General features: G+C 42.2%; 1 protein-coding gene across 1 annotated transcript in view; it reads left to right on the forward strand.

The window, feature by feature from the left end:
• LOC126188056 (kalirin) overlaps positions 1-13,482 on the forward strand; it is a 2,181,516-nt gene that overhangs the window by 448,966 nt on the left and 1,719,068 nt on the right. The window contains exon 4 of the mRNA XM_049929493.1: positions 7,920-7,984. The gene's annotated coding sequence lies outside the window, so the exon portion shown is untranslated. The remainder of the gene's footprint in view (positions 1-7,919; positions 7,985-13,482) is intronic.

Raw genomic sequence — 13,482 nt, forward strand, 5'->3', positions numbered from 1 at the left:
ATCAGTCCCCTAGAACTTAGAACTACTTAAACCTAACGAACCTAAGGACATCACACACATCGATGCCCGAGGCAGGAGTCGAACCTGCGACCATAGTGGTCGCGCGGTTCCAGACTGAAGCGCCTAGAACCTTATGACTTCGTTCGACTCTGACTATTGTTCGTTAATGTGAAAAATGTGAAGCTGCACCGTGATATGGAGTCCACGTTAAACTGGGTAGCGCAGTTGTAAGATGGTTAGGAGACAGAGACTTAGAGGCAACAGCGCCATGCCTAGTGAAGCACTGTAGGAGGAGAAGAGCGTTAATTTTTTTATGTCAAAACGAAGGTGAGGTATGTATCACTGGTTATAAAAGGCGGAGAAACGAGAAGTTTTCCCCCCGTGTGGAAATGGCCGTTATTTATGAGTCACTGCAAATGAAACGTTCAGTAAAATTTCTTCTTCTAATATAGTTTGACAGAACCAATAATTGTTTTTCTGTTAAAAAATGTACAAAAATGTAGATTGTTGTTCTCAATTTACTATCCCTGCTATTTTCTTCAAAGCCAACAACTTTACAATTACTTGAAACTCAGTCGTCATCTTCAAACGTTTCAACACCCTTTCAGAAAACAAAGCCTAACTCCGTCCTACAAAACATAAAGCAAGTTTACATATAAAGCTGTTAGGACTTTTATTTCCACCTCCAAAATGACAAATTTCTTCTTCTCTGCATTTATAATGCCTCTGATACACCCACGCTGCCTGCCTAAAAGGCAGTCCCTGAGAGATGAAACAGTTACGCAGTATAGTGAGGTGGAAGTTTCATCGCGCATAGCTGCGCAAGTCATGTGGCTCAGTTTATTATACCGTATTTATTGACTGCATGCTACATATGGATAAGAATTGGAATTTAACTGAAGCGTACGATTTTGTAAAAAAATTTCAAATGTGTGTGAAATCTTATGGGACTTAACGGCTAAGGTCATCAGTCCCTAAGCGTACACACTACTTAACTTAAATTATCCTAAGGACAAACACATACACCCATGCCCGAAGGAGGACTCGATCCTCCGCCAGGACCAGCCGCACAGTCCAGGCCGCTCGGATAATCCCGCGTGGCACAATTTTGTTATTAGGTCCTCTGTGACTAAATAATTTTTATGTGTATGCCACGACGAGAATTCTTTACAGCATCGGGATCTGAATTAAGCACTTAATGAACCAGAAGCCATAAGCATGGCAAAGCTGATCTTATCCCAGCTAATGAAAACGAAGGAACGAAGACGATAATTATAAAAGTTTTTTATGTTTTCACAGTATTTTATCCAGAAGCAGAGAACAATGACGTCAATTTACTTTTTATGCTCTAAAGACTGGAAAAGTCTGAACATACGTGGGCTATCCACAAAGTACATTACGTTTTCGTTTGTGTCCGTTAGGGGCGGGGCTAGCGCAGCCATCTTGGTGTCATGGCATTCCGCCGCTCAGTCGACATACTGCCGTGCTAGTGAGAGGTTCGTGCTGTACTCCGTTGAGTTACTGTGACAGTTTGAAATGTCAGCGTTAATTGAAAATGCCGCGAAGTGTGAAGTGCGTGCTGTAATAAGGTTACTGACTGCAAAAACCTCTACACCGATAGAAATCTATCGGCAGCTTTGTGAAGTGTATGGGGACAACACAATCACTGAAGGCGGAGTGCGTCAATGGGTCATAAAATTTAAAGATGGCCGAACTAACGTTCACGACGAAGAGCGAAGTGGAAGACCCAGCATAGTGACTGCCGAACTTGTCGGAAAAGTCGATGCCGCGGTCCTTGAAAACCGTAATTTCACAATAAATGAATTCTCTATGAGTTTTCCACAAATTTCACGGAATTTGTTGCACGAAATCATTACCGAAAAGCTTGGTTACCACAAGTTTTGTGCAAGATGGATACCAAAAATCTTGACAGAGATTAACAAAAATCAGCGAATGCCTGCAGCGTTAACGTTTTTGGACGCTTACGAGAAAGATGGCGACTCATTACTCGATCGCATCGTTACTGGTGACGAAACATGGGTTAAGCATGTGAACTGCGAAACAAAATTGCAGTCAATGCAGTGAGGGCACACAAATTCCCCCAAAAACTCAAGAAATGCATGCAGACAATGTCGGCGAGGAAGGTGATGGCGACTGTCTTTTGGGACAGAAAAGGTCTGATTTTTGTGGATTTCCTGGAAAGAGGCACTACAAAAAACTCTCAAAGGTATTGCCAAACTCTGCACAACCTCAGAAGAGCAATACAAAACAAGCGCAGGGGAAAGTTGGGCTCAAAGATCTTGCTGATTCACGGCAACGCCCGGGCCCACACGGCAAATGCCACTCGTGAAGTTCTCGAATCTTTTAAGTGTGAGTTGTTTCCTCATCCGCCGTACAGTCCCGACCTGGCACAGAGCGACTTCCGCTTATTCCCAGCAATGAAGAAGTTGTTGGCTATGCAGCGTTTTGATGACGACGCACAGCTTCAAGAAGAGGTAACCACGTGGTTGAAGGCGCAGGCGGCCGAATTTTACGACGAAGGAATTTCCAAGCTCGTCCATCGCTACGATAAGTGCCTTAATTTAAATGGCAACTATGTAGAAAAGTAGTATTTAAGTGTGGCTTTCATCTGTATATAATAAAAAAAAATTCCAATACTTTATTTATTTTTAATTCCAAAACGTAATGTACTTTGTGGATAGCCCTCGTATTTGCGCGTAAGTAGACCGACCCAGGGCATTGTGACTGCGAAGTTTGTCCGTCAAGCGGGTTGTCGCTGTGATAGCCATTCGTCAAGGTTTTAGTGATTCCAAGAGAGTGCCCCGCGGAGGAAAGAAACACACGCCATTCTGTGGATTGGCCATTCCTACGAAAATTTCGCATGTGGAATGCATAAGTAAGCAGTTGCCATTAAAACGATTGGATGCGCCGCGCCGTCCTTTTGTGTGTTATTGAGTTGCTGGACTGGTCAGACAATGAAGCGAAGTGGTCGTCGTTGAGCAGAAGGGGGGAGCGGGAGGCAGCGGTGCATAATCCATACAGAATGCGGCGCGGGGCAGACGTTGACGGAGTACGTGTTCCGTCGGAAGCTCTCAGACTTCTCTCTCTCTCACTCACTCACTCTCACTCTGTCTTTGTTGGCGAAGCCACACACCAAACTGTTGCTTGCTGCGGTCTGCCTGCTGCAGTTTGAGGTTGTGTGACATACTCTCTGCTAACTTCCCTCTTTTATCGGCGATACTTCGAAACATGTGTGTTAACATCACTCTGTGCTTCTTTATTCTTTCTCTGGAGAAGTTGCGCTTTCTTCAGTGGCAGCGTGGTTCGATAAGTATTGCTGCATTTCTCAGCTTACTTTCAGCATTTGTAAGCCTTTTCTGAGTAGGCCCGTCAGCAGTGTCAGAACATCACATCCTCTTTTAATCTTATGATTCCTTAGTAACATATTTATATCCAGAGGAGCTTCCTTTCCATAACTAACTAGTTAATGAGATGAAAACAGTGGCACCTTCTGTATCACTACAGTGAAATGCACGTTTGTCGTATATTTCGTTTGCTTTCTCCCTCTCTATTAAACTATTCCACGATGAAAACTGCAGTAATAAATTTCGTGATGTATTGTTTTATGACGGTCATGTGACCCTCCAGATCTTACGCAGGTCGTGGCAGTGAAACAATCTGTTTGTGGTAGTCGGTTGTATGGAATCAGTCCAATAAGAAGAGTCGACGTGACGGGATGAGAGAAAGGAACTATCATATTCGGTCGTGATCATGGTCACACCATTAGTGAGCCGGCTGCGGTGGCCGTGCGGTTCTAGGCGCTTCATTCCGGAACCGCGGGACTGCTACGGTCGTAGGTTCGAATCCTGCCTCGAGCATGGATGTGTGTGATGTCCTTAGGTTAGTTAGGTTTAAATAGTTCTAAGTTCTAGGGGACTGATGACCTAAGATGCTAAGTCCCGTAGTGCTCAGAGCCATTTGAACACCATTAGTGAAGTTTTCCGATTTGCTGGTGTATCAGCGCGGATCGTCCAAAGTCTCTACAAGAAATGGTAAATCACTTGCAGCCATATAACACGGAATAAGGATTGTGATAATAAAAAGAGCCTGCGCCAGGTGCCATCAACCTGTGGCCCGCGCCACGCATGCAGCCCAAATCAAGTATCTGTGCATCCCAAGAAGCGAGCATCTATCATACGATCGATTAAGAAAAAAATCCGTAAAATTTCGTACATGTTAATTTACGATAAATTGAATATTTTTAATTTGGAACTCCCGCTATATGATGCTGTTCTCTCATTGGTCCGTCCCATCCTGAACATCGCTGCTCGTGCTATACTGTAAGCCCCTGAGTTTCGTTCTTGTAACCGGCCAGTCACTCGGACGCGTTGGTCTGTTGTCTTCAGGCTACTTCAGTTGCAAATGAGAAACTAGCAATTAATTTACAGACATACAAGGAAATTTTATGTTGTTTCTATAAAATTGTGATAAAGAACGTTTTTCAACTTAGTTCTGATCACTACAAGTCGCCGGAAGTTAGAAATCATTTTGTGGATTGCAGTTACTGCCAGTGTGTACTATCTAACGGTACGGTAATTCTAACGTCACATTAATTCTGTCATTTTTGCTTGCTTCTATAATTATTAAATTGTTAATGAAATCCATATATAAAATATCAAGTTAATTCCATTTCCCTTTCTTCAAGTAAAGAATCATAAAATAATTAGTTCTAAATTACTTAAATGTGTTAACTATATCATGAAATGACACAATTTCAGAGACTTTACTGGCCTTATACAGTAAATTAGCTATATATCTCCGACCACCCTTTTTTTTTATTGTTAATGGCAAATATAAGTCCGGAAAATTCTCATCTTCTCCCAGTGTGGCTCAAGTAAGCTAAAAGGTTGGACACCTTTCTCCTAGGCAGTTTGGAAACTCGTGTCACGACTAACTTATGACATGCGCTTCCCAACCCGACAGCAATTACTTTGTGAGATGGCGAAGTGGTTGGCACACTGGGCTCGCATTCGGGAGGACGACAATTCAGATCCGCGTCCTGCCATTCAAATTGAGATTTTCTGTGACGGCTCCAGGTCAGGGCCAGGGACGTTCCTTTGAAAGGGCGCTACCGATTGCCTTAACCATCCTACAAACGTTATAGTCTACAAATACAGGCATATTTCGCAAGCTACCGTACGGTGCGCGGCGGTGGGTACCTTGTACTACTACTTCTCATTTCCTTTAATTTCTCGTGCCTTACATTCGTAGTCCTCGTGCGAAATGTATGTTGGTGGCAGCAGAGTCATTCCGCAGTCATCTTTAAATCGCAAGTAGAACGTCGTCTTCCCTTCAGGGATTCCCATTTGAGTCCCATCTCTGTAATATCTGCGTATTGTTCGAACCTGCTGGTAACAAATCTAGCATCCCGCCTCTGAATTGTTTCGATGTCTTCCTTTAATCTGACCTGGTGGGGATCCCAAACACTTGAGAAGTACTCAAGAACAGCTCACATTAGCGTCCTATTTGCTGTCTCCTTTACACAAAAGCCACACTTTCCTTAAGTCAACATCTAGGTCGACCATTCACCGTCTCTACCACAATCCTCACATGCTTGTTCCATTTCACATATCGCCTTGCAACGGCACGGGCAGATAATTAAATGACGTGACTGTGTCAAACAGGACGCTACCAACGCTGTATCTGAACATTACGTTTTTTTTCCGCTACTCATCCGCGTTAACTTTCGTTTTCGTATAGTCAGAGCTAGATGCTATTCATAACAACAACTGGTAATTTTGTTTAAATCATCTTTCATCCTCCTACAATCTCTCAAGTTCGACAACTTCCCATGCGCCACAAACAAACATTCCGAGTGTGTGCTCCTTCTCTAATGACCTAGATGTTGACTGGACGTTAAACCCTAATCTTCGTTCCTCGTGTCGACAGGACTTGCTGCCGCCACTGAAGGCAGGTCCGTGTCAACCAGTTTACTTGCGAACTTTGCGGAGGGAACTACGTACAGTGGGCATTTGCAATGGGATACGTCGCGATAGGTAATTGCTTATGACGGAACATAATGTCAGACGTTTTCAGTAGGCCAACCTACACGGAAACTGGACAGTAACTGACTGGAAACGAGTAGTGTGGGTGGACGAGTAGCGAGGTGACGCCTTTTCAAATGGTGCACCGACAGCCCGGTGGAGCGTTTACCCTGCTGTATGCGGCCGGAATTGCTTCTGTGGTGTTTTGGAAGTATTTTTCAGGTTGTGACTTGGACCCATTGATTCAGATTACCTCTAACATGAACCGGGACGCTTATTACAATTTCTCGGTTACCAAGTGTCGCCCATTCTGCAGTATCTTTATGATTGGTATTCTTTGGACATTATCGTCTTCCGACAAAACGGCCGTGTTCACCGAACTGCATGCGTACGTTTCTGGTTTGGCGAACATTCATGCACACTATTGCACGTCGATTCACCGCTAAATCAGCCAATCTTAATCCCTCAGAATGTACGGGCGTATTTGGAAGAGCAGGCGAAACTTAGCAGTCGGCATGTGTGCAGTTTGGCGCATGGTTTCGGCTGGATATAGCACACCTAAAGAAACTTACGAACCTTCTTCCTCGCCGAATTAAGGCTGTTATCAAGGCTAGAGGCGGTGTTACACTGCGTTAGCCTGCGGTTTCATGTGCGTGTCTAGTATTTTGTCCAGTGTACTTTGCTAGGGAAAAAAAAGAACAGAATACAATAAGTTACCGCACGACAGCGAGACTTTCGTTCTGGTTCTTCTCGTGAACGGTTTTCATATAGGTTAACATAACGCCGAAGATAAGGCATTATTGCTAAAACATAGTTCTACCAGAAGGAAGAATGCTTCTATCGTAGCACAAAAAAAGATGAATATGTCGGTTAGGAATGTAAAGAAGGGTTCTAGCTTTTCGACTTATCTGCTAGCTTCAAAGACATTTAAATCAAAATATCTTGACGTATTCTACGAGTTCACCCTACTTTCCCATCCCAATGTGCACTCTTACTCGCCGTGTTTTGGCATACATGCATCTTGAAATTTATGGACTAAAATCCGTGGTCCCGTACCCCAAAATCCAGATCCCGTACCCCAAAATCCAGATGTTTTCCCAGCCATAGTAAACAATATATGATACAATATGGCTAAAGAGCATACACATTATTAAGTGTATGCCCTTTACCCATGCTAAGAAAGTTTCTCTATGGTGTTAAAATGTCGAGGTGTGGATTTGTTCCTGGGGGGGGGGGGGGGGGGGGATGACATCATGTATCTTGTTACTTTTCTTGACACGTTGCATTATATTACACGACAAGGCTACTAATACTAACAAGTAGAACAGCGCGAATGTGTCAATATGTTTTGGTTTAAATGTCTTTGAAGCTGCCAATTAAGTGTAAAAGCTAGATCCCTTCTTTTACAGTTTTAACTCTTAGCAGGACATATTCGGCTTGTTTTGTGCTATGATAGGAGCAATTTTTCATTCTGGTTCCCTACTTTTACTCTATCGTGATTTTGACATGAGACCGCCATAGTTTGGCAACTAATGTAGATTTATGTTGACTCGGGCAGGGCTTTATCCGGTATAGTTTTTTTTATTGTCTTTCGAATCATATTGCTTGAATGGTGGCAAGGTATAAAGCTTTCACAAAAAACAAGACGACGATTAATGAGATGTATTTGTCTACCTTCTTACAAAAATTTTGTAACATAGAAGTGGCGCGCGTAAAAAAAACTCATAAAAACGCGTTCTTTGCAAGTAAAATCCGAATGACGATAGATGAAAGCGCATTTTCAGTTTTATGGTAAGAATTCATGTTTTATTCATGACTACATTGCGTTTCCAACGTCTCCACTATCTCTAAAATTTGTCTTCCTTATGTTTGCAGGTGCAGTGGAGCAAATCACATGACCAAAGCAGCAGTTTCCAGGCGTCTCCATACGTCGGCATAGGGTGAGTGTAAAATATAATTGAAAGAATTTCCTTTTTATTGCCTTAGATCATAGAAGCAACGTGAAGAGTAATGACGTGTTTCCTGGTGTTCTGCCGAGTTGTTGCTTCCATTTTATACGCAGTAAACGGTGATTCGTAAAGAAAGAACAGGTTTCAGTTGTTTGTTACAGACAAACAGTAAAAGATAGGAACACAATGCGCATGTCACTGGATAGAGGAACGTTTAAAGCTGCGTGATCTCACAGGCGCTACACCATACACTCAACTTGAACATCTTGAACATTATGCGTTGCTCGAGAAACATCGAAATGGTTATCATTTCATTTCGCACACGAATCGACAGGTCCCCGTTTACTAAATCGTCAGCTTCAACAATTCGGCTCTAGACGAATAGCTGCCGTAAGTGAGACAAATATTCTGTCTTGTATGTACTCCGGGAAAAAAAACCTGATCTGCTGACCTGGGAGGCCAAAAACCGTGAACAAGATCTCGTTGTCCACCTCCTCCAATCCAGCGTTGTGGGCTGGTGTTGTTAAGATAACGCAGCACCTCAAGGTGAAAGTGAAGCCTTCATGAATAAAAATGAAATCATTGAAATCTTCATGAAGTTGAGGAAACCACCAGTTTTGTATCGTGTCCTGTCACAGTTTACTCCACAAAAAAAGAAATTTCATAAACTTTTTGAACGGAAACCGCACAAATACACTTATTTTCGGTGAGTCTCTTTCATGTTCGATGACGACGCCAATATTTTGACCCCCAAATTCTTACATTATGGCGGTTTGCTTTACCCGGTAGACGAAACGTCGATTCGTCTGAAAAAATGAGTTCGTAACTTCTATTATGGTCGTCGGGAGTCAATTGCTGTAGTAATTGCAACTTGTAAGGCTCATATGCATGCGTCGGACCAGAACACGCAACACCTTGTTTGAGGATATTGAGGATGTTGGTCTGCCGGTCTCGTAGACTTCAGAGGGCTCTGTCTGAACGCATCCCGGATATGCCGGACATTTTCATAATTTCATCAGACGTGCGTGGCCGACTAACTCTTCCTTTTGCATATGCAACCAGCTTTCAAGAATTTTGTGTGCCAGTCATAAATCGACAGTGGATTGACTTTTTGTAAATTGCAACACACAAAATGATTTCTCTTGTGCGTGGTCGTGGTGGCCGTGTTGCTACAAAAACCAGCAACAACGCAGCCTGTGTCAAAACTTTGAACCTTCCACTGTCTAATAATTTATGCGACTTATTTTTGTTCTTTACAGTTTGTCTGTAATAAACAATTGAAAACTGTCTTTTCCTTTTGAATCGCCCAGTATTTCGACGACCGACCCCGTCGTTTTCTTCAGGCGCTGCGTGTGTTGCTATTAAGCGTACTCGCTGCCAGGACTCCAACCAGACTGCAAGCTACTGTTGGTCTCACGCAGATATTTACAGTCTAGTTCGATTCTCGACGCACACTGCGGCCTTTGTTGCTCCTTTGTTTCTCAGTGCTTGAACATTCCGCGAAATGGAAATTCTCTCAGCGTTTTTCAACTCTGGTGGATGTGATGGCCGACGAGATTTTAATAATTTAGTGCCGGATCTGAAGCGTTATTTAAATTGAAACCGCCGGCGCTGTTTATTAGGTTTTCTAAGTCTTTATTTCGATAGACTCCTTCATTATGCTGTCCCAGAAACTTGGCGTTTGCACCTCGATGCTGGTCTTTTGCTTGGAATATAATCATAATAAAATACGATGAGACCATTGTCGTGATGTGGACACGAAATTTCTGTGATGGCATAATTAAGGGCTCTATCGAAATAAAGACGTCAGGAGATTAATAAACTGGGACGGCGGTTTCAATTTAAATAACGCTTTGAGTCCAGCACTCAATTTATTAAAATCTCGTCGGCCATCACAGAGTTGGAAGACGCTGTGAGAATTTGCGTTTCATAGAATACCTGTGCGAGATCTGAAAACTAAAAGAGCATCAAAGGGCATAGAGATGGTCGGGAATCGAACTCGGCTATAAATAGCGTCGTGAGACCAACAATTGCTTGCATTCTGGTTGGAGTCGAGAAAAACTCGCAGCACCTGATCGAAATATTCTGCATAAAATAGTAACTACGACTTGACACAACCCCCGTATGTACACGATTAATCAGTTGCGCTAAGAAAGCCTGAGAGATCACAGCCTACACGGTAGTTTCTTCTACCATCTCAAGAGACGCAGCCCTAAGGTTAGGTACTAGTAGTTGCTGGACGAAGTCCTAAAATTTTGCTGAGCTTCTTTCGCTGACTAACAACACACAGAAAATAAAAGGCGTTTTGTATTTCTTTAGCTTCTGTCACTTGTTACGTGAAGTGTCTGCGAACTTAATTCTATTTACGTACGGCGCCGGCAGGGGAGAGGAGCGTATGTAGTGCAATACCTAGCTCGTAAGTGCCGCGTAGATGTGCACTATAATTTATCTCGCGCAGAGTTGCTCTATCGACCAGAAAGTTCGGCTGAAAGCGATGAGTCCTCCGCGGCCATTTAATAATCGCACAGCTCAGTGGAGTGCTATTATGCTTCTGCGGCCGACAGTTGTTCTCATGATTTACAATCTTCACCAGCGGGTATGACTAGAATTTATGGGTAATTTTCATCCTACACAAAGACAAATGCTTGCCGAAGAATTCATAATGTACTCCATCGAGTAGTTTAAACTTTCACCTCGTTGGTTAGACATTATCAATGAAACCTCCACCACCGATTCTATAAATAATTGAACTCCCATGTATAAAACAGCTTCAGACAAGTGATATAATGTGCTCAATATTGACGTGAAGCACGTAAGCGAAAAAAAAGTTCGGATAAGGATTGAAATTACTTTTGGAAGTCACTAAGTGCTCTCATGATCAAATGCTGAATGAGTTTAGTCCGGGTAATTCGCGCTCCTTTTGAAGCAGAAGCTAGTTTTCCACGCATCTCAATGTTTATGACGTCACATATCGTGAACTACATGTCGTACAGTGGTACAACTTGACAAGTACATTCAATGGTATATGCAGATACCATCTGCAAAATGTGTTGCGACTAGAGAAGTAATAAATTAAAACGTCATGCCCCGGTCTGAAGTTTTACTACATCAGTAGCGAAAATTTAAAAGCAGTATTTTTTCTTTCTTTCGTCATTTGGTGGAGGGTGTCAGCGAAAAAAAGTTTCGTAAAGATTTGAAATTACGAGTGAAGCTTGTTACTCGTATTCTCAAGTACTGGATGAATATAATGTGAGCAAATAGTGTTCACGGGTTTGCCGCCGGATCACTTTGTGCAAATTCCACAATATTTCCTCGGAGCAACTGTCAGATATCTTGCTGGTGGCTAGGTACCAGCAGGGTTGAAGCGCCTGAAGATGTCGGACAGTTGCTCCGAGGAAATATTGTGGAATTTGCACAACGTGATCCGGCGGCAAACCCGTGAAGACTATTTACAACCCATCGGTCGGGAAAGCTTGAAGAGTGAAATAATGTGGGCGATTTACATGCCGTGAGTTACGGTGCCTCACGACAAACACACAATTTCCAACTGTAATACCTGTCCTGTTATGTTAAACCTTTAACACAAGATAATACGTCTTGATAAGTAGATTATGACTTCATTTTAAATTTTTAAATTCGGCCAATAATTATGCGAAATATTGAAAATCAAATTATTATGGCACCTGAAAGCCGTCTGATAGGAACCTACAGCTGAGATCGTATACCATGAACCATGAAATGTTTTAGTCGTTTAGTAATGAAGATTTCCGTAGTTCTGTCTACTGTATTGTCATTTACGAACAGGCATAGGGTTCATGCATTTTCATGTCTTCGCGTGTAAAGGAATGTTTCTATCGCTTTCTGTTGTCTTAAAGCACATACGTATTACACTGTTAGTTTAATTATAATTGTTAATTCACGTCTTACACGAACTCTTGTAGGTATGTTAAGGCGACGAGATTTGTCTCTCGATACAACCTGAGACAGTTTTCTTTGCCGTTAAGAGTGGTTTACGCATGCTCTTGAAATTAGATTAACTTCTAAGCATCTTTTTTATCACCAGTTATTCTAAAGGTTTTTTTTGTACGTAGAACTGCGTACGGGCTTACACAATATCACCGTAAACTTTTATTCTCGTATACAGATTTTAGAATACTTCGGGGTGCTCGGTAAGCGCCCTTTAGCCCTCCGCGATTACGAGTACTGTCACCACCAGGGACTTTTTTAAAATCCCTGAAATAACGACGCATACGTTACGGCGAAATATACGAGCCAGCAATGCCCGGCGATAAATATGCTGATATTTTATTTACGGCTCGTAACTCAGGCTCTGGACTATGAGGAGGGTGGGGGTGGAGGGAGAGAGGAGGATGGGGCATGAATAGCAAGGCGTTATAGCGCCCTGAGAGTTTCTGATATATGGTGGCATGCTCAAAGTACTTTGCCGTCTCTCGTGCTGCACGGTTTGGACATCGATTCTCTATCGCCAGCAGTTCAGCGTGCTAGTTCATGAATTCACTTTCTGCAAGTAAGTTGTTTAAGGGGTGTTATTAGATAAACTTCTTGACATCTAGTAAATGATGCTGTTTTGTTTTTCTGAGGATTTATTTTTTACCACCAGTCATTCTAAACTTTTTTTTTTGACGTAGAACTGCTAGCTTTGAATATAAATTTTGCCCTTCGTAGAATATCTCTACCTTTTCTTACTTGTAAGTTTTACTTGTACCCTTTGGTACGAATATACCGCTGAAACATCATCGATGGCTGCGTGTAAAGCCTAGAAATAGTATACCTGCTTTATGCAGACAGGCACTAAGTACCAATATGGTTAGTTGGAAAACAGTAGTATGATAAGTACTCTGTTGTTACTTTTAAATTTACAGTGTTCACTTAGTGCTCTTTAAATTAGTCCTTTTTCGTCGTTGTTTATCGTGTCCATTGCACAGTGGCAAACCACACTTCCACAAAGAGAAAAATCGCTTAGACTTCATGAATAGAAGACCAAAATTACTCTGGTCTGTTTCATACGCTTCAGCGAAAAGATTTTCGAAGAAATCTTGTCTTTCTTCGGTGACAGAAACTTTTGCATGTTTTAGATGGTATATCAAATCTTGGTATATCAAATGGGAGACATTTAAATGTGGAGCAGGCTTTTAGAATGTACAGTCGTGGACAAAACGAGCGAGACCCCTCGCCTTTTCGTTATGCTGATCCGCACACCTTTAAAGTCTGCTACACAGCATAACAGGCAAGGCGACCAATTGCTACCAACATACTATGCACAGCCGTGAAATTGAAAAACTATCCGAAATTTGTCAGACTGTTTTCAATCATGTGTAAGATTATATTAATGCTGATTAGTGTGTTAACCACAACACCTAAATATAAGATACAAATGAAAGAAGAAACGCTAAATAGTATGAGCTACACTAATAAAAATGAATTTCCGCTTATCGAGATAACGTAACTGTTTTAGTAACACAAAGTAC

The sequence above is a fragment of the Schistocerca cancellata genome, chromosome 5 (assembly GCF_023864275.1).
Source record: "Schistocerca cancellata isolate TAMUIC-IGC-003103 chromosome 5, iqSchCanc2.1, whole genome shotgun sequence".
In the NCBI taxonomy this organism is placed as follows: domain Eukaryota; kingdom Metazoa; phylum Arthropoda; class Insecta; order Orthoptera; family Acrididae; genus Schistocerca; species Schistocerca cancellata.